Raw genomic sequence first — 20,564 nt, 5'->3', positions numbered from 1 at the left:
ACACTCACTAAACCCTGAAGCTAAATATTGCCCAACCACATAAAATCTATTAACATAGTATAATTGTGATGTTGCATGAAGATCTGGAAATGGATTCAATTTATGCATATTACAAGACTGTCTAAAGCATAGACAATAAGGTACTGTGTTTCCCCGAAAATAAGACATTTTATTTTGACCCCCGAAATAAGCGCTAGGCCTTATTTTTGAGGTGCAGGAGGCGGTGAGCGTGGTCACTTCATGGCTGCTATTGTGCTGCAATATTTTTGGAGAGGGCTTATTTTCAGGGGAGGGCTTATTTTAGCACAAGCGCTCAAAAGCCCGATTGGGCTTATTATCCAGGGAGCTCTTATTTTCAGAGAAACAGGGTATTTATTATCACATCTAAACTTCCAATGATGCTCTTTCTTCATCTTTTTTCAGTGTTTCAAATACTTGGAAACAAATTCAGGTTTATAATTTTAATTGTTCACTTTATGAAATAAACTCCATTTCTTTATACATTCATTCATCTGTGCATATCAATCCAACAGGTCTGTATTCAGAAGAATTGGAGTGGGACAATCACTGCTTAGACTTAGAATAACTTTATTGTCACTTTGAATGTACACTAATCAGCATACATTAAAATGAAATTTTGTTGCATACAGCTCTCAAAGGGTCTCCCCTCTAACATACACCACATAAACAAGACAAGAGAAATACATAAATACAAAATTATGCATGTGCCCACATATATTATATGACACAGAGAAACAACACAGTCTAGTTTGGATGTATACATGTACATGGTAAGAGAAACAAATCTTGCGAGTTTACTAGGCAGATGGCATAGGGAACAAAGCTGTTACAGAATCTGGAAGTGCTGCTAGAAATACTTCAAAACTTCCTCCCAGGGGAGCAACAGAAAGAGACCATGAAGTGGGTGTGTGGGGTCTCTGACAATGCTTTGAGCTCTAAGCACATAGCACTTATTAAGCAGTATCCTGAATGACAGGAAGCGAGCTGCCTATAATTTTCTCAGCTATCCTTACCACTCTCTGAATGGACTTTCTATTCTTTTTGGTGGCACTGCTGCCATCAAACCAAACAGTGATGCAGTTCGTTAAAAGTGACCAGGATAGAAGGAGAAAGATGTGCTCTCCTCATCCAATGCAGGAAATGCAGGTGCTAGTTTGCATGCTTCACTAAGGATGACATGTGGAGAGACCAGTTCAGATTGTTAGTTATCTGGTACCTTATTCTACAAAAGGCTTAAATCTATTGTTATTAAATTTATTTGCTGTCTATGTCACCATGGTGTTACTCTAAGTGGCTCACAACAATAAAAGAACAAATAAAAAAGAAGTTTAAACAAAGTGATAACAAAACAAAAGAATAAAATAACCAACAAAAAAGAAAACAAAGAAAATACATCCATAGTGAAAAAAGATGCGTGTGGAGCAGAGTGGCAGATGCAAGATGGTACCTGCTATAAATCTAGCAAGCACCTCTATTTTATATTGTACTTACAACCAAGTTCAAGGAGTCCATCAAAGCTTGACCAGTTTCTCTTTGACGCTTTACACAGATGCTACTGCATCATCACACAAGGACTATCTTTGTTCTCAGAACAGTGTCTTGCTTTGTATTCTTAGAACTTTTCATTCTCACATTTGCTTTCACATACTGCATAAGCAGAAATTGTCCACAACAAATATTTTTGCCTTGTTCTGTATACTTGATCTTTCATACACATTCATTCACAAAATGCATGCCATAATGCTACGTCACATGGGTGTCCACAAGCAATGACTGCTTTCTTCAGAATAATGAAAGCAGCATCTCAGTGTTGCATCGTATGCTTCAGCCCTTTGCACATATGTGGTGTGACAATGCATGCACAAAACGGGCAGGTCTTATGTAATACGGCTTTCATCATTCTACCACTCACTACAGTGGTGGGTTGCAAATATTTTTACTATCGATTCAGGGACACGCAACGCTTCTGTACATGCACAGTAGTGTCTGGATGGGTAGGTGGGGGCTACTGCCGCCACTACTACTGGTTCAGCCGAACTGGGAGCAACCCACCACTGATTCACTACTATGGATGTTGCTGTCACATCACTATTTATTTAGGCCATTTATATGGCTGTCCAACTCACAGTGATTCTGGATGACTTTCAATGACATTATGACTGAAATTATACACAAGTCAGAAGCTAAAGAGTATAACAGCCAGTGTCTTAAGACTATAAATTTGTGCCACTGAATTTCTGAATGATTTGTGCATCATGCACCCGATGTTCAGAAAAGGTCCTATGACACTCTATCAAAGTGAAAGTCGAGACTTTAAAGAAGCAGAATAGGAAGAGTATTGACACTTTTGAACTTTGCTGTTGGAGAAGATTCCCGTGGACAGCCAAGGAAACAAACCTGGCAGATCTTTGAACAAATCAACCCAGAGTTCTCATTCAAGGCATCACATTATCCTACTTAGGATATATTATATGAAGACCTAGCTCTCTGGAGAAGGCTTTAATGCTAGGAAAGTTGGAAAAAAGGATGACAAACACCAAGGTAGGTGGATTCAATTACAGTGACAATGAGCTGGGAGACTTGAAGGAACAGGTTAAGGAAAAAGCATTATGGAAGAAATATATCTGCTCTCTAGGAGTCAAACCTGACTTGATTGCACAAGATCATAATCAGATAATTTAGGGTTGTTACTGACATGCATATAAATTATGAAAGCAACAGAATACCAGCCTAAGATTTTGATAAGATCCAGCAAAGACCTTGTAAATTGGCTTCATGCCATAAGGTGATTTGTTAGAACAAACCCAACCAAAGCTATTTAATTCAACAAATGATTTTAAGCAAATCATTGATCATGTCCCCATGATACCAATAGCACACCTAAAAGTAAACCTGTTCCCCTACCTAAAACAGGTTGAATTTCAATTCTAGGTCAATGTCATTGCCACCAGCCTGGCACCTGATTTATCTGCGCCAAGGCTGAAGCAGCGCCCCAGTGGAGCGCAGCAGGCGGAAAGGAAGGGGGGGGGGGCTCCGCAGCAAAAACAGCCTTGGGCACAGGAGAGCAAGGGGAGGGGAGGCGAGGCGAGGTGGGTGGAGGGACAGCAGCGGAACGAGGACGTTTCCAATACACTTGCAAGACAGGCCGGTCGTTCCGGTTTTTTATACATTCGCGGGCATGTTTAAATTCAAGAAGTTGGCACAAAACACAATAGCAAGGAACAAGATAAGAGGAATGTCTATGGAGATTCTCAGTCATCCAGGTCATGGTTGTCCCAAAGGTGCTTTTTCACTAGGCAACCGGAATTTCTGGTTTCTCTATGAAGACTTTTCGCTTCTCATCCTAGAAGCTTCTTCAGCTGTGAGCTCCGAGCCAGAAAGTCCGGTTGCCTAGTGAAAAAGCACCTTTGGGACAAAATAAGCGGAAGAACGACTGAGGGCGGGCGGGTCCCGCGCGAAAGAGCCAAGCGAGCGCTACAGCCAACGAGCAAGGAATCCTAAACGCAATCCCGGCGTTGATTCGGAAACACGTCCTGATATGCGTTACTCAAAAGTTCGGTCCCCGAGTAAGGAGCACTACACAATTGCAACTAGGAGAAACGTCCGCAAGGTCGTCTCTTCCTCCTATATACGCGCCCAGGATCAGGACACGAACAAAACAACATCTCAGAAAGGCGTCACGAAACGCACTGGCCGAATCAATTTCCCCGGAGAAACTGCAACCAGGTTGAGGATCTGACTGCCGGCCGGCCCACCGACCGACTCAACGTCCCTCCAGCAAGTTTTTGTTCTGCGCAGCCCGACGGCCGCCCCTCCCGAGCAGACCACGTGTCACAGGGGCTGCCGCGCAGGCTCCGCGCTTGCTCCTCCTCCCCTCCCCTCCCCCCGCCCTCCCGAGAAGTCTGGCCGGAGCGGTGGAGGAAAATGGCGGCCGCGAAGGCGGCTGGGGCAGACGGCGGAGGAGGCAGCGGGAGCTGCTGAGCCGGACCGGGGTCGAGAGCCCAAGTCGGGAGCGGAGGAGGCTCCGGGCGGCCGTGAAAGACTCGCGCGGTGAGTGGGAAGCTCGGAAGCATAAGAAGGGCTGAAGGAGGGGAGGCATCTGGGGGGCGATGACATCCCCCCCTCCGCTGCCCCACACCGTCCCCGGCCCCTTTGGAGCCGCGCGATCCAACTCTGTTCAGCGGCCACCTTCGCCTCCCATCAGTCGCTGTGGCTCCCGGCCCGAGCGCTCTTCAGTCTCCGAGGCGTTTGGGTTGCTTGGAGTTGTTCTCTTGGCTGGAAACCCAAACAAAAGCTCTGGGGCCACGGGCAGGCGGGGACCCCACTCTAGGGCTCCCCTAAGCCCCGGGTTGCCTTGTTTTGGGGACTTCTCTACTTTAGCCCTTCTTTTAAACCCTCGATGGTTCACTTCTGGCAGCCTCTTGTCCCTCTTGCAAAGAGACGTCCAGCAGCCTTTATCTCCTCTTCCCCCTTCTTGGTGGGTGACATACACGCGTGTGTCCCAAAGCTCGTCCTTGCCTCCCCCTCCTTTTTTCGCATTCTTCGCTTGCGCTCCCGTCTAGTTCCCCGTTCTCTACTTTGCAGCAAAGATACTCGGCTCTTGGCTATTGTGAGCTGGTTTGCTGTGTGCACCGCACCTTCTCCTTTTTCCCCCTGCGCCTCTCCCTCCTACCTTTTATGGTACCTTGCTTATTTACAATGTCTGAATGCGAGCCTTGGTTCAAGGCTTTGAAATTTGTGCTTGCGCAAGAACTTTACACATCCTTCCGATTGACGCCGAAGTGCTGCTGAACAGAAGCAGACGAAATCCTCTCGGACAGGTTGTGATTTATAAAGAGTCCTGAAAACTGAATCAGCAGTGGGGATCCAATGATCAGGATTCCTTGGCCTGTTTGACCAGAACCTAAATCCTGGGTACACTTATGTGGGACTTGCTTTCAAGTAATTGTCCGGAAAATTGTGTTTTAAGTCTGTCTGTGCTGCCCCTGCTGGCTAAATAAGCCAAGAGTAACATCGAGTCCCATAAAAGGTGTATAGTATGATTTGTGTATTGAGCAAGTGCATCCAAGCTCACTCCAGCCCCTGTGCTGGTTTTTGCCTTCTAGTGGACTTGACTCAGATGCCCGGTTTTCTATTTGTAAATTATAGTTTCTGCTGATCCCTGCAGAGGTTGTTAAGGATGAATCATTGCATGCTGTATTTTTTACCTTGGAATGAATCTGGCAAAGTTAAGTGTGGTTTTCCTGGTGAATCTGTATAGCTTTTTTTCCTGTCTGTAGTACAATAAAAGCTGTTCTAACTAGTCTTGGATATGGCATGGCTATTCTTTTTCTTTGGAGGCCCACTGGTGTTCGGTGTATGTGTACGTGGGGAGGGGTCCCTTCAGTCCCTAGTGACTGTCAGGAATAGTCCTGAGGTTTTCCTGGCAAGATTTACAGATGTATTAACAAAATGGAAATAATAGAACAGAATTGGTAAAGTAGCTTCAGCATCTTTGAAAATTACTGAAAAGTGTGTGTACTATGCTGTCTTTAATGTATAAATTGTCAGGTTTAGAATTACTAGCAGTCGTTAGCATCACTGATTAAAAGTTAAGACGGGTTGAATCAATAACCTACTTGCTTGAAAGGAACCACTGAATCCTACATCTGAAAATGTATATCTAGCCACTTGCTGTGGTTAGATATACAAATATACAAAGGGAGATTGTTTCTTGTTTTGTCACATATTGCTTTTCTGAATTCCCCAACTGAAGATACTTGCATTTCTAGTTTTGGAATCAACATTCCAGTTTTTTGCCATGGGTCAGCTAACTTTGTGTGTAGGATACAATGTAATCTGTGTCTCCAGTATTCTGCAGGTACTTTCCTATTGACAAATATAGATATCTGTGAATTAGTTCCATATTTGTTTTAAGGTAAGCTATTCCTTTTGCTATTTGGTTACATTTTTTTTCTTAAAGCAGTGTTAAGGGCTAACGTTTCTTATTTTCCACAAACTGTCAGATTCTCCTTGAAAAATAATGTAGATAAGTAGACTTGAGTTTCCAGAGGAGTTGCACACATGAATGCTGGGGATAATAGACATTTGGAATAGAATAGTAATGAAAGAGCTCATTTCTTGAACTAGATTTTTGATGCAACCTATTTTTTCTATATTAATTTTGTCTAACAGTGGACACTATAATAAGTAGAATTTTTCATTGTCATGTACTGTAACCAACTAACAAATTTTGTCCTGTAGTTTTTTTTTTATCAAAAACTTGCATGTGAGTTATTTGTACCAATTTCAAATATTCTTTTACTGATAGCAATTCCCTCTGTATTACACATGTACTTTAAGAGCTTTTTATATTAAAACTTGAAATAATATAGAAGTTATTATCTGAAGATATTTTCTGCAAATATTAATCCTGTTGCTTATACGTAAATAGTAATGATCCATTCAATACAAGGAAAGTGTTCATATATCTAATAATTGTTTTCACATTCTAGTTCTTGTTTATTAAAGTATAGTTAATATTTCTTAGAGTGGAATTTGGTACCATGAAGTTTATAATAGGTAGAGGACTCCACATTGAAGAGAAATAATGCCAGAAGACATTCTATGTGTCTTAAAACATTTAAAACCTTCACTTAGTTCAGAAATGATATTAAACAATTAAGGTGATTAAGGGCTTCTTTCCCCTACTTCTTAATACTTCTTAATTCTGCTGTAGTTTTGGTCTGGTTTTTTTTCCTGAATATTACAATTAGAATTGTCTAGGCTACACTAATTTATTCAATTCAGTTTATGTAGCAACCTGTCTCACCATTGGGACCCTATGTGGCTAACAGCAATTAAAAAGGTACAACCAAGAATAAAAATAATTAAGAGGCATTCACTTAAAACCCATTATTTTAAAAGAGACAAAACCTTTGATACAAAACCTGTACTTTTGTACTTGAATCCTGATGTCAGGCACAAGTTCAGTATATAAGTCATGGTTTTGTGTTGTGATGTTACAATATATTTCATAACTTAACAGCCCCATTTGGATGCCAATGGTGGCAACCATGGCTCAGAGTAGAATAACATATTAATATGTAGAGATTATAAAAAATCCTGTGGCATAGTGTAGGCCAGTGATGGCGAACCTTTTAGACACTGTGTGCCCAAACTGCGCGGGTGCATGCCGAAACGGAAAGGTATGCGCGTGGACACGTCCATGTGTAAACATGCACGGGCATGGGTGCACGTGCGTGGACATGTGCACATGCGCAGCAGAGATCCTAAGACCAGCTGGCTGGCAGGAGACGGGTCATCTCAACACCTGCAGCGCAGCAAGAGGTAAGATGTTTTTATTTTGTGAGCTTCTGTTTCATCGTTTGTAGGGAAACAGAACCTCACAAAAGAAACGCCATGGAGATCTGACCTGGGGTGATGGCGGGTGTGCCAGCAGATATGGTTCTGCATGCCACCTCTAGTACACGTGCCATAGGTTTGCCATCATAGGTGTAGGCTGTGTTTCTACTCATAGGAAACTAGGAAAGAGAACAATGAAATGAGATTTAAAGAATTACACAACCTTGGGAATTGAACAGCTTGTCTTCAGATGTTGTGGGAACTTCATCACTGGAAGCTTTCAAGAAGAGACTGGACTGCCATATGTCAGAAATGGTAGGGTCTATTTGGGCAGGTGGTTGGACTAGATGACCTACAAGGTCCTTCCAACTCTATTAATCTGCACCTGTACTCATGTCAGTTGGCATTCCTACTGCAAAGTCTGGATTTTCTGAAGCTTAAAATATGAAACTAGTTGTCATAGAATGTGATTGCCAATCATTCACCTGCATCAATTGGAGATGAAATGCATTATGGTGGTATAGAGAAATGATGCCATATAACTTTGTTACTCCATTGCAATATTGAATAATGCATCTTGCAGGAAGAATGAGCAACTTCTTTAGTTAGTAAATTGCATTAGAAGATTTTGTGTGAATAATTCACACCATCCTATATGTAGATTTTGTTTACAATTCTGTAGATTAGAAATTTATTTTAAATACTTTTTTCCTCCTAGGATTTTAATGTTAGAGTAGGTAAGCTACAAGTTATCTGTTGTTGGCCCAGCAAGCTCAAGGAATGATAATAAGCTACATGCTGGCTTTGAATAGCAATTCTGATACCTGAATGAAATGCTGATGTCCCTGAGCTGAGTGGAGAGGTGGTTCTCAATTTGTTTATACAGAATGCAATTCCTAACAGTACAACTATTAGGTGATAGTTCTCATATCTATAACTTTCTGTAGTCAAAATAAAGTTCAGAAAACAGCTGTACTGTTGACCCTGCTGATATGATATTCTTTGATCTAATAGAGTTTTCTGTCAGTGTAACAGTGAAAGATATTTTTTGGTGATTCACACTTGCATCCTTCCAGAACAGTTGAATGGGAATTTTCATAGTGTGACATAAATTAATTTGAAGAAAGGATGCCTCATGATGTGACAATTTTGCAATAGACACGTTGAAGCAGTTTATAACATTGATTCCCTACAAAAGGTATAGGATATTTATAATAATTCCTTTAACTGTTTATATTAAAAATCACATGTTGCCTATTTACCAGATCTTTGCTTGTGTGCAGTGCAATGAAAGCCAGGATGGTGAGTTTAGGTCAGTCACTGTCTCCCAGGATGGTTATTGTGAGGAAAATTGGAGGTGGATATGTTTGCCCCCGTGAGTTATTTGTAAAAAAAAAAAAAAAAAAAAAAAGGCAGGACACAAATAATAAAATAGATAAATATCCAAAATTATAATGTGAGAATTGAATCTGAAGTTTCATTGTTAATGAGAAAATGTGAACAGACTATCCTTCAGGTAAGTTATTACATTGGTTTAAGTTATGCTTTAGGTCAATATATTTTATTTTATTCTAGCATTCTTTCTTTTCTACTGTAATTGGAACAATCTAGGCTTTGATGGGGGGAATTAATTTCAATTAATTACCTCATATATAGGATACCATTCCAGTGTTGCAATTAGACATACCATTTGTTGCTGGTTGATTTTAAAGGTTGATAGTGACACATGGAATATAAGACTTGTTTTCACAAGTGATCTCAGAACACATGTACAAGCATGCTGTAGTATGGTGTTGTCAGATCTGGAGCCTGTCTAGTTTCCTTGAAAATCAGTGTGGAGAAGTGAACATAATATTTAGTCAGACAGCAGTTAATAGCCCGAGTTAACTTTATTTATGATTATGCTGCCCAGTAGAGTGGTTAAATGCTGTTTGAAGTTATGACAGTCATGACCTGGATGACTGAGAAGACAGGAAGTTACAACAGCTTCAGAAAGGGTAATTATGGCCCATAAAATGTCATGCATTCCCCCTTCCTGCAATCAGATGACCACATTTCAGGCTTCTGACAACCGACTCACACATTAATGACAGGTTGCCGCATCCAACAGTCACATGACCAAAATTTGCAACCTCCCCCCCCCCCGCCCCATTTTGGGTTGTTTTTTTCCTGGTTTCTGGCAAAAGTCACCCATTCGGGAGAATGGATTCACTTAACATCCATATGATTCCTTTAACAATCAAGGACAAGAAGCAATGGGTGGGAAACTGGTCAAAGAGAGAAGCAACTTAGAACTAAGAAGCAATTTCCTGATAGTTAGAACAATTAATCAGTGGAACAACTTGCCTCCAGAAGTGATGAATGTTCCAACACTGGAAGTTTTTAAAAAGATGTTGGATAACCATTTGTCTGAAGTGGTGTGGGGTTTCCTGCCTGAGCAGGGGGTTGTATTAGAAGACCTCCAAGGTGCCTTCCAACTCTGTTATTCTATTCTGTTCTATTCTATTTTATTCTATCCTATTCTATAATGTGATTCAGACTTAACCACAGTAAAAATGGTAGAAAAAACTTTCAGGTGGATGCCTCGACTTGTTACCAGAATGACTTATAAACAAAATTGGGATCTAATTGTGGTTGTAAGTTGAGGCTAGCTATAGGGTGCTTTTAAGATCATGTCCTCACACTTTACAACCATTGTAGCGTCCCTACAGTTATGTGATTAAAATTTGGATGCTTGGCAACTGGCATGTATTTATGTCACTTGCAGTAACCTGGGCTCATATGAACACCATTTTGCAACTTCCCAGCGGGCTTCTGACAAGTAATGGGAGATGCTGGATTTGTTTAACGACCATGTGATTCACTTAACAACCATGGCAGAAAAGGTCGTAAAATTGGGCACAACTCATTTAACAGCTGCCCTGCTTAGCAATGGAAATTTTGGCTCCAATTGTGGTCATAAATTTAGGACTACCTGTAAAATATTTAAATTTGGACATGCAAACTGTATGACAACATTAAGAGTTGTAATTATTGTATAGCTTTCTACCAAGAATGATCTGGTATACCTTTACTTCCTCTTAGCTTCCTGGAAATTAATCAACTGTTCAAAAATCAGCATTTAGATTTAATAAAAATGTTCATATCAGAAGTTGCAGTTACGTTGTGTCTTCATTCTTCATATCTATTCTTTCTTAATCACAGAGAATTTAATGCAGATAGTGAATTCTACATTCCAGTGTTCCTAATCAGAGATTTTGCTGTCATCTGTTGTGCCACAAATTGTATACTTATGTGCAACTTGTACATTTAGTTTTCTTCTTTCAAATATATTACAACAATCTGCTTCTATGTTTCTGGTAATAAAGGTGAGCCAAGGTGGTGCAGTGGTTAAATGCAGCACTGCAGGCTACTGCTAGATCAGCAGGTCAGCGGTTCAAATCTCACCGGCTCAGGGTTGACTCAGCCTTCCATCCTTCCGAGGTGGGTAAAATGAGGACCCAGATTGTTGGGGGCAATATGCTGACTCTCTGTAAACCGCTTAGAGAGGCCTGAAAGGCCTATGAAGCGGTATATAAGTCTACTGCTATTATTATTAAATTACACTACTCATTTTTAATTATTTACAGTGAATTTGACCTGTAGGCAGACATCATTGAAATGTTGGTTTCTTAGTTCCTATTCCTTGCTTGTGACAAGTGTTCTGGTGCGTTCTTTGGATTCAATTTCTAATTACCTTCTAGTTATGTGGATTGTTGTAGCAAACTTTCCAACCATTCAATCCAGTCAATCCAACCATTATTTATGTTCTACTTCCGTAATGACGAACCTATGGCACCTGTGGCACGCGGAATCATTTCTGAGGGCACGCGAGGCGTTGCCCTGTCAGCTCCAGAGCACACATGCCAGCTGATTCCCAGCTGTTTTCAGGCTCTGGAAGCTTCAGAGATGTCTCTAAAGGCTCCGTAGGGAGAAAAACGGCCCAACAGGCAACCTGGAAGTCAGAAAACAAGCCAAAGGCCATTTTCACCCTCCTCAGGCTCCTAGAAAGCCTCTGGAGCTTTTTGGAGAGCGCAAAACGAGCCTTCCGGTCCAAAGCAAATGGACTGTTTTCGGCCTCTGGGGGTGGGTAAGGCTGCCTATTGTAAGCATCAAGTCTTATGTCTTTGTCTGTTGGAATGTAAAGTGTAACAAGAACCATACTAGATGAGGCCAAAGCCCATATTTTAGCCCGGTATTTTGTGTCACCTAGTGGCCAATCTGATGTGTTATGAACAAGAAGGCAGAAGCTTTCTTCCACTTCTAGTCCCTTAGCAGCTGATCTTTAGACCACAGTTTTTCAGCCTTGGCAGTTGTAAGATATGTGGACTTCAACTCCAATAATTCCCCAGCCAAGATGCTGGGGAAAATTGCCAAGATTCAAAAACACTGTTTTAAGAGTGTATTACTTAAGATTTAAGAAGTACAATAGAACCATGAAAATTAGTATCCAATTAAAGACTAAATGCCCAACAATTTTGTCACATTGCACATGGATGTCAAATGTCGTATGATGCTTTCTAACAAACGGGCAAAGTTATCCATTTGATAGGAAATTATCACCTTCTGAATAATCCCTATCCTCATAATATAATATATCTGCAAGGGTCCTTGAACTGATTCTGGTATCTGCTGATTTTTGGAATCAGCGCTCTGCCTCCAAGCATGTTCTGTTTTTCTTCTGTCAATAGTAATTGGTGCTGGTTGCAGCCCAAAGGCACTGTAAGAATATTTTGATATACTTTTTCTGACCTCCATCTTTAAAATATCTGAGGGCATTTCATCTGAAGCCTGAATAAGCCAAGGGCAAGGCACAATTATGGCCAAGTCACTGCAGCAGTCAGCGCCGAAGCTGCAGAAAGCAGTGGCAAATGCATTGGAGGTTTTTTTTTCTGCAGTAGCACCTGAGCTTTCTGGGAAATTTTTTGCTGCATGTTGACAGAATGTGAACTGCCATGCCAGTTGTATGAGCTCCAGACTTTCATAGCTGGCAAGAAGTATTTGTAGTTGAGGAGAGGTTCAGAAATAAATTGAAGCAGAAGTGGCATTTCTACCCAGTTCTAAAAATCCACACTACCGGTAGCTATTTCGCAAGGTCACTTTCTACCTTCTGAAATGATATCAGAATATATTCCTCATGTCCAAGAGAAGGGATATTGGATGGCCCTTTGGTGTTAGGAGAGGAAATACATCTCAAGAGGAAAATATAAAATATGTCCATGCTTTCTAAAAGTGCCAGTGACGGCAGCGATGTGTGGATATGGGCGTGCATGCATCAGTGACCAGTATAATATAAAATAAGGCAATCTCAGATAGGATAAGAATTTGCTATTTTCCTCTTCCCTTATCATTCAATTCTCATGGTATGTTATGTCTGTTAAATGTTATGCGTGAAAGTAGGTAATCTCTTGCCACTGTTTTTAGAAAGCCACTTTTTGAGGGTGTTCTAATTTAATTTAATTTATTGGATTTGAGGGCTGCCTGACTCCAAATGACTCTGGATAGCTCACAATATAACAAAAATAAAATGCAACACAATTACAGGGAGTCCTTGAGTTACAACCATTCATTAGTGACCATTTGAAGTTACAAGAGCACTGAAAAAGTTACGTATGAATGGTTTTCACCCATTGCAGCATGCACTTGACCAGCTAGTTGAGATTCAGGCACTTGGCAACTGTATGTTTAACAGTTACACTGCCCCAGGGTCATTTGTTACCTTCCAAGAGGGCGTCCAGCAAGCAGAGTCAATGGGGGAGGCCAAATTTACTTAATATGTGCATGGTACACTTAACGACTATAGTATTCACTTAATAACCATGATTAAAAGGTCGTAAAATGGGCGTAATTCACCAAACAACTGTCTTGCTTAGCCTCAGACATTTGAGGCCCAATTGTGGTTGTAAATTGAGGACTACCTGCAAGCCAGAAAAGGATGGCCCAGATAAAGATGTACTAAGGCCTTCTGGCCAAGTCTATCACCTGCTCATCAAGCAAGAGGTCTCAGTCTAAGAAGGTTCCCCCCCCCCCCCCAGATTGCACATTACCCTTGAGCAAGAAATGCAATCCGATTTTAGAATATCCCCAGATCATTTTTTTGGGTGGGGGGCAACAGTCACAGCCTCTCGGGCTAAATAAGGTGGGATTTAGTTACAGTAGATGATATGTTGTTTTTATTCTGTTTTAATGATTGTGTACTTAAAATTGGCAGTTGTATGACCTCAATTGAATAAATAAATAGCGCACTGAACATACCTAAATACTAATATTTCCTAACTGTATTAGTGTCTTCATCTGTTTCTAGTTTTTAAGAATTGACCCTGCAAAAAAGGAAACAGTTGGTTTTCTTACTTTAAAATCCTCTATTCTTTAGAATATTTCATACAAAAGAATGTAAAAACAATTTATAGTCAAATGCATGTTTAATAGTTATAATAACTTTTTATAAATATACTGGATTGATGATATAATGATAATAATGTATACATATATATCAGATTGATAATTTGTGATTTTATGTACAATTGAAAGTGAGGACTATGGAAATGATGCACAAAAACTTTGAAACCAAACAACATGCTGTATATGATTGAAGAAAGTTCTATGTGTTATGTGTTGTCTGTCTATGTTTGTCCAAAAAAGAAAAATATTCATTTTTTAAAAAGAGAGAGAGAGAGAGAGAAGGAAAAGGAACAAGAAATGATATTCAATGATTTTTGGGTTCGTGGAAATACCACCCAAGAAAATATAAATTAAGAGCTAGAAGAGACACCTGCAGCAATAAAAAAGAAGAGGAAATGAGAGGAAAAGGAGGGAAGGAAGAGAGTGGCAAAGAGAAGAAGATGGGAGGGAGAGGTAGAGAAGGAGAGAGGGTAGGAAGGGGAAGAGGTAGAGAGAAGTAGGGGAGAGGAAAGGGTAGAAGGAAGGGAAAGGAGAGGAGGAAAGAAGAATGTAGAGAAGGGAGGGAGAGAAAAGAAGAGAGGAGAGGAAGAGGAGGAAAGGAAGATGGAAGGGAGAAAGAGAGAAGGAGAGGGGGAAAGAGGGGGAAGAGAAAGAGAGGAGGAGGGGAGAGATAAGGGAAGAAGGAAGAGAAAGGAGGAAGATAGAAAGTAGAGAAGGGAGGGGTGGAGAAAAGAAAGGGAGAAGAAGGTGATGTCAAAACAGGCGAGGGATGGTAAACAAAACCCAAATGGAATAGTATAATTCTATAAATGGAATGACAAATGTATAAGAACCATGAATATATATAAAAAAGAAAAGAATAATAATCATGTGAATGTATACCTATAATTGTATATAGAGAACAAAAAGTTTAAAAACTTTTTTTAAAAAAAAGATGCTTTAAATTTCACTAAGTAAGAGTGGGCTGTGTTTTTTGTATGGAGAAAGGACTAAGACAAATGTGAGCTTTTGGCAGTTCATCACTCACTGCTTTGGTTAGAAGATAACATTTTCCACTTAGAGCCATTTTAATGAGAAGAGCAGTAAGAAAAATAATAATTTTAATCTCTTCTCTCCAGCAGCAGTGTATGTACATCAAGATAATCCATGAGAAATTCCTTTAAAGGAACTTAAGTAACTGTAATCCCAGAGCAACATGTGGCCTTTAACAGCCCTTGGAGCATCCTTCGGCCATGGCAGTTTCTTTCATTTTAAACAGGAAACAGAAGAAAACAAAAACAAAATTGGCAGATTCACTGCTTCTGAAGATCTAAAGCAGGGCTGTCAAACCCGTGGCCTGCGGGCCAGAGGCGTCACAGGTTGCCCAAGTCCGGTTTAGCAAAGAGGGGAATAGTCCCAATATGTCCCAATAGTCCCAACCGCGCGAGCGATTGTGGGTGCATCTCGGTACACCCACGTTACACCTATCCTCCGCGAGCTGCACTGGCTGCCCATTGGTCTCCGGACACGTTTCAAGGTGCTAGTCGTTACTTTTAAAGCCCTATATGGTATCGGACCTGGTTACTTGAGAGACCGCCTCCTGCCAGTCACCTCCCAAAGACCTATTAGATCCCACAGACTAGGCCTCCTCCGAATTCCATCTGCCAGCCAATGTCGGCTGGTGACTCCCCGGGGGAGGGCCTTCTCTGTGGCTGCTCCAGCCCTCTGGAACGATCTCCCCGTTGAGATCCGGACCCTTACCACCCTTCCGGCCTTCCGCAAAGCAACCTGGCTGTTCTGGCAGGCCTGGGGCTGTTGAATTATCCAGCCCCCTTCGAGGTTATGACTGTTGTTGTATTTTAAATTTCTGTTTTCTATTTTTATTTTTGTACCCCCTCCCCTTCTGATTCTTAGCCGCCCTGAGTCTTTCGGGAATAGGGCGGCATACAAGTCAAATAAAACCTAAACCTAAACCATGTCACATGATGACGTCGAGATGATGTGAGTTTGAAGCCATGGTCTACAGTGATTGGAGCCTTGGGTAGAATTAACTATACCACATATGTCAGTAACCTTTTTTTTAAAAAAACTAGTTAAAGGACATTGATGAAATTGTTGTTAATCATTCACACTTCCTTTGGAAAAATTAACTTGAACACTTTGACAAGGCAAACCAATGCTGTGCCACAAAGATTTATTCATTTTCTTTTATTTGGAAAAAAAAATTCATTGTAACAACAAAAAAGCTTGATGTACATTGGCATCTCGTGGAATGTTTTATAAGGATTGATTGTCTTGCTAACGAAATGTAATTCAGGAATTAGACCATTTGGTTGGAACATGTCCTGTTGCCACATGTGAGGCTGAAGTCAGTAGGGATTGTAAAGATAGATAGTGCTTGGTTAACAACCACAAATTCAGCATCTATCTGAAGTTGCAACTATGCTGAACACGTGTTATTTATGACCAGTCTTCAAGCTCTGGCCATCTCGATACCCTTGATTACGATTTGGGTACTTAGCAACCAGCTTGCACTTACAACAATTACAGTGTTACATGAGCTCTATTTGAAATCTTCCCTGCCAGCTTCCCACAAGCAAAATCAATGGGGAAGCCCCCAGGGAAGGTTGCAAATTGATCCCACTGCTTTTTCTCCTAAGAGGTTCCCATTATGCAGTCCTAGATCCCAGCAATGCTTGGGCCATAGAACCCTTTCCCCTGACCAGCATCAACCCCTTCTCCAGCCTGCAAACACTTGCAACAGCACCCACGCCCACTCCATAATATCACCTACACATCAATCTGTTCGTGAGCTACCCAGGACTTGTGATTTCCCAGCAGCTTCCCTACTGACCTTGTGGAAGCCAGTGGGAAAATTGCAAGTTGTTATAATCTGAGATTCTTACTTAATGACCTGCGATCCAGACTTAATGATGGCAGTGGGGCTGCCCGGATAGCTGTCGTTAAGTGATGCGGTCACATTAAGTGACATTGCACTTAACTGCCCGCTAATTCCAATTATCATCATTAAGTGAGGACTACCTGTGAGACTCTAGATTGATTGTTTTATTAAAGATGCATATATTTTAGTTACCTTTTTTAGCATTTGCTATTTCCTTTTTCTTTTAATTAGTATCATTATAGTGTTATTAATTTTAAGATGATATACTGTTAATACTGCTAGTGTATAGTTTTCCTTTATTAATTGGTTTAATGTATTAAAATAAAGATTAAAGCAGAAATGTTTTTGTTGAAATATAACTTTTTCATTCCCTCACATCCACTGTTTCCCTTTTTTCTTATCTCTCCCCCCCCCCCCCCCAAATGTTAAGTGTAGCCTCTGGCAATTAAAAAGTTGCTTACTTCTGTTTTAATGAAAGAAAGTATAATTGAGAACAGCAACAAACGTTTTTGAAGAATGAATTTTGGAAGATCTAGGCTTGATGTTACTGTTACAAGTTATGTGTCTTGCTGTGCAAAATGTGTTTTGTACACAAAATATGTTAGTAACAGTTTGAGATTTTTAAAGGAAAAAAATCATTCCTTTTGAAAATGACATTTAACACGCCTTTTTTGTAGTCCCTTTTACTATGAAGGAGAGAGACATGGCATTCAGAAAATGAACTTAATTGAGTAAATTGTCCCTGGGCATCCCTATTGGGACTTATGGTTTTTAATATCTAAAAATGATTTAAAATTTGAGCAATTATTTAGGCAAGTTTGCAAATGACAAAATTATTAATATGGGGAAACCATAGGTGGATGGTAAAATGTTCCTTTTCCATGGATTTAGTATTCTATACCAGAATTTAATGATACTTTATACTTGAGGCAGATAATGTTATTTAGACATGGAAACTTGATAAAATAATGCAGTCATGCATGTAATTAGAACAAAGTTATAAAAATTATTTAGTTGGTCTTGCCAACAAGTTGCAGTAATATTGGTTGCGTTAACATGAATTTCTAGCACAATCTTTCAGCATACAATAATCAACATATTTTACCTTTCTCTTCACATATCTCTTATAAGTAATTTGAATACTTCTTTTATCCTTATTGTTCAGAATTAAAAAGTGGATACCAGAGCACAATAATATTCCAACTATAAGTAGATATAAGCAGGCAGATTTATTTTGGGGTTCATTGTTTAATCTATTCAAATGTTACACAGAGTGAGATGAGGGAGGGAGGGATGGAAGGAAGGAAAGGAACTGGTTACTGAGAAGTTATCTGTCTTCCAGAGGAATATCTATGTACCTGATTTATTCTTGAGAGTTTCCCTTCTTTCCCAAAAAGTTAGACTATTTTTTTTTAAATCTAGTTTCATCTGTGGAGTCCTTGATATTCTCTGAGCTAGGTTGCTTGTTGGCTGTTGGTTTGAACTCCGAGCTTGGCAATTTGGTTGCATATGTTTCATCACCATTCGAGGAGACATTGTCAGTGCATTTTGAGTTGTGCTCGTCTGTCAGAACACAGGTCTTTAAATACTTTTTTCTGAGATGCAAATTTGTCTGACTGTTGTTTGTTCGGAGGTTGTTTTCTTTCATAAATTTCATTAACCGACTGGATAACATTAATGCTGACGAGTGTGAGGTTTGCATCCTGTTACTATTTAGTACCTTGCCCTGCCCATGTTGGCAGGACTATGGGTTTTTTTCCTTGATAGTTCTTTTTTGACAGAAAGAAGAAACCTTCCCCCTTTCATCTTATTGTCAGAAATAATAACATAACTATTTGTAAATTATATTTACTAAATCCATTAAAAGAATCCATTAAACATTCCCAAAAATAGCAACCCACTTGTGTTAATCTTGATCAAACCAATTTTGTATTCTTTCTTCTTTGTCCCAACAATCTTTAGTTTCCTCAAACAAAGTCCTAACATCTGCTTTCTCATACTCTCTTTGTTTCTTTTCTCAGAATCATTGGCAACTTTAAGAAGGATCATTTGTAATTCCAGTAGAAGAAAATTATCCACATATTCTGATTGTCTCTTCTCACAAAGCTTCAACAAGTTCTTTTTATAAATCCAACATAGAAAAGTTATCCACGTCACTCTTTTGGTTTAATGTTTGTATATCATTTGTATTAAATCAGTTTCATTTCTAAATCTGCTACTTGTATTTCTTTCTTATCGACTACTATTTTAAATTCCAATTAAAATCAATTTCAGTCCTATCACTTCAATAGAATTTGTTTCTCTTCAATAACATCTTTTAATTCTTTAATAGCATGTAACTTTATGATTGCATTTTCTGGTCCATTCATCATATAATTCGCTTAGAGTAGCCATTTATACATTATGGTAATTTCCTTTTAGTGCCCTCTAGTGTTCAACTTTCAAAGTTGTCTTATCATTTGTTTCTAAATATAAACATGAACTTCCCATGGAAAAGATTATTTTAATTAACTTCAAAGTTCTTTTTTAACTAAGTCCAAATCTGCAACTCTTTTTTTATTAAAAGTTTTTTTTTATTTTTCAAAACAGACACAACATAAAAAATCCTCTTTCTTTACATACTGTAGAAAGTGTATCAGTTGGTTACAAAAAAATTTCGTGCATTTCTTTCACAGTCACCCATGATTCATATTAATTCTAGTATTTTAAATCAAATATATTTGTACATATTACCATCATCCTACCCCCATTTTCATTTGACTATAATTGTTTAAATGTCCTTCATTATAAAACATACCAAAACTCAAGACATTAGCACATACTGGCATCTCATTTGCTATTTCTAGTATCCCAATAATACTATTCCTTATGGCCTATTCTAGCTAAACATCAATAACATTCAGTAACAAAGGTTTCTAATCTTCCTTTCCCAATCACTGTTTACAATTTACATCCAATTTCCCCATGTTGTACCCATACCTATATATACATTGTTATCATTATCTCTCCTTTATTTGATTATATCCATTATCATAATTTAGTTCTTTTTTATTAATCTTTATATGTAACCAAACCATTTCTCATCTTCCTTTCATAGGTACCATTCAATATTCATCTCCAATTACTACTTGTTATACCAGTACATATGTATACATTATTATCATTTTCAATTGTTTATTTAACCATATCTATTGTCACTAAATTTCACTAAGTCCAACTAGTTTTAGATTAAACACTTTCATCTATCAGCCTGTATCTTTCCAGTAGTGAAACAGTCTCATGTCTTCTGCCATTTGTGACATCAGTCCTCTAATCGTTTCCTTAATCAAGTTTGTATGGACTCTTCTTTGCAACTCCTTGTTTATTGATTCTCTCATGTAATTTCAATGCTCTTCTTCTTTTTCCTTAATCAGCTTGTCTTTAATTGTCAGTGTTGTTATCGATGGTGTTACAATTTCTCCCTTTAAACCCATAAGTTCTTTTATTTTTTCTTCTTCTGTGTCTTACCATGTAGGGTATGGTTCCCATCCATCTGGTTCCCCTTTCCATATTACACTTTTTCCATTTCCAGACAGAAACCATTCACCATAGATGTCAGCAAATTTGATTTCTTTGTAGTCATTTTTCTTTTTATAGCTTGGGACTCTACCCTCTATTTTTCCCATTTGATAAACATCTCCATCCTTTTCATCATATTTTTCTGTTAGGTGCTCTAATTTTTCAAACATTTTCTCAAATCTATTTGATAATTTCTGTATTGCAAATATTATCTCTTGCAAGCTGACAGTTTCTCTCTGTTTTGGAAATAAGCCATTATTTCAAACGGTTTGCATAAATTCAGTCCATGAAAATAACGTTTAAAAATTAAGATAACACA

At 39.2% G+C, this 20,564-nt stretch overlaps 1 protein-coding gene across 3 annotated transcripts in view; it reads left to right on the top strand.

The window, feature by feature from the left end:
- The first annotated feature begins 3,980 nt into the window (after positions 1–3,980).
- The window catches only part of BTBD7 (BTB domain containing 7), an 89,890-nt gene continuing 73,306 nt past the window's right edge, over positions 3,981–20,564 (top strand). For all 3 annotated transcript variants that reach the window (XR_004256654.1, XM_032233421.1, XM_032233434.1), the window contains exon 1: positions 3,981–4,071. The gene's annotated coding sequence lies outside the window, so the exon portion shown is untranslated. The remainder of the gene's footprint in view (positions 4,072–20,564) is intronic.

This window comes from Thamnophis elegans, chromosome 1 (genome assembly GCF_009769535.1).
Source record: "Thamnophis elegans isolate rThaEle1 chromosome 1, rThaEle1.pri, whole genome shotgun sequence".
Classification (NCBI taxonomy): Eukaryota; Metazoa; Chordata; class Lepidosauria; order Squamata; family Colubridae; genus Thamnophis; species Thamnophis elegans.
Note: the sequence above shows the minus strand (reverse complement) of the source record. Positions and strands in the feature narration are given on the sequence as shown.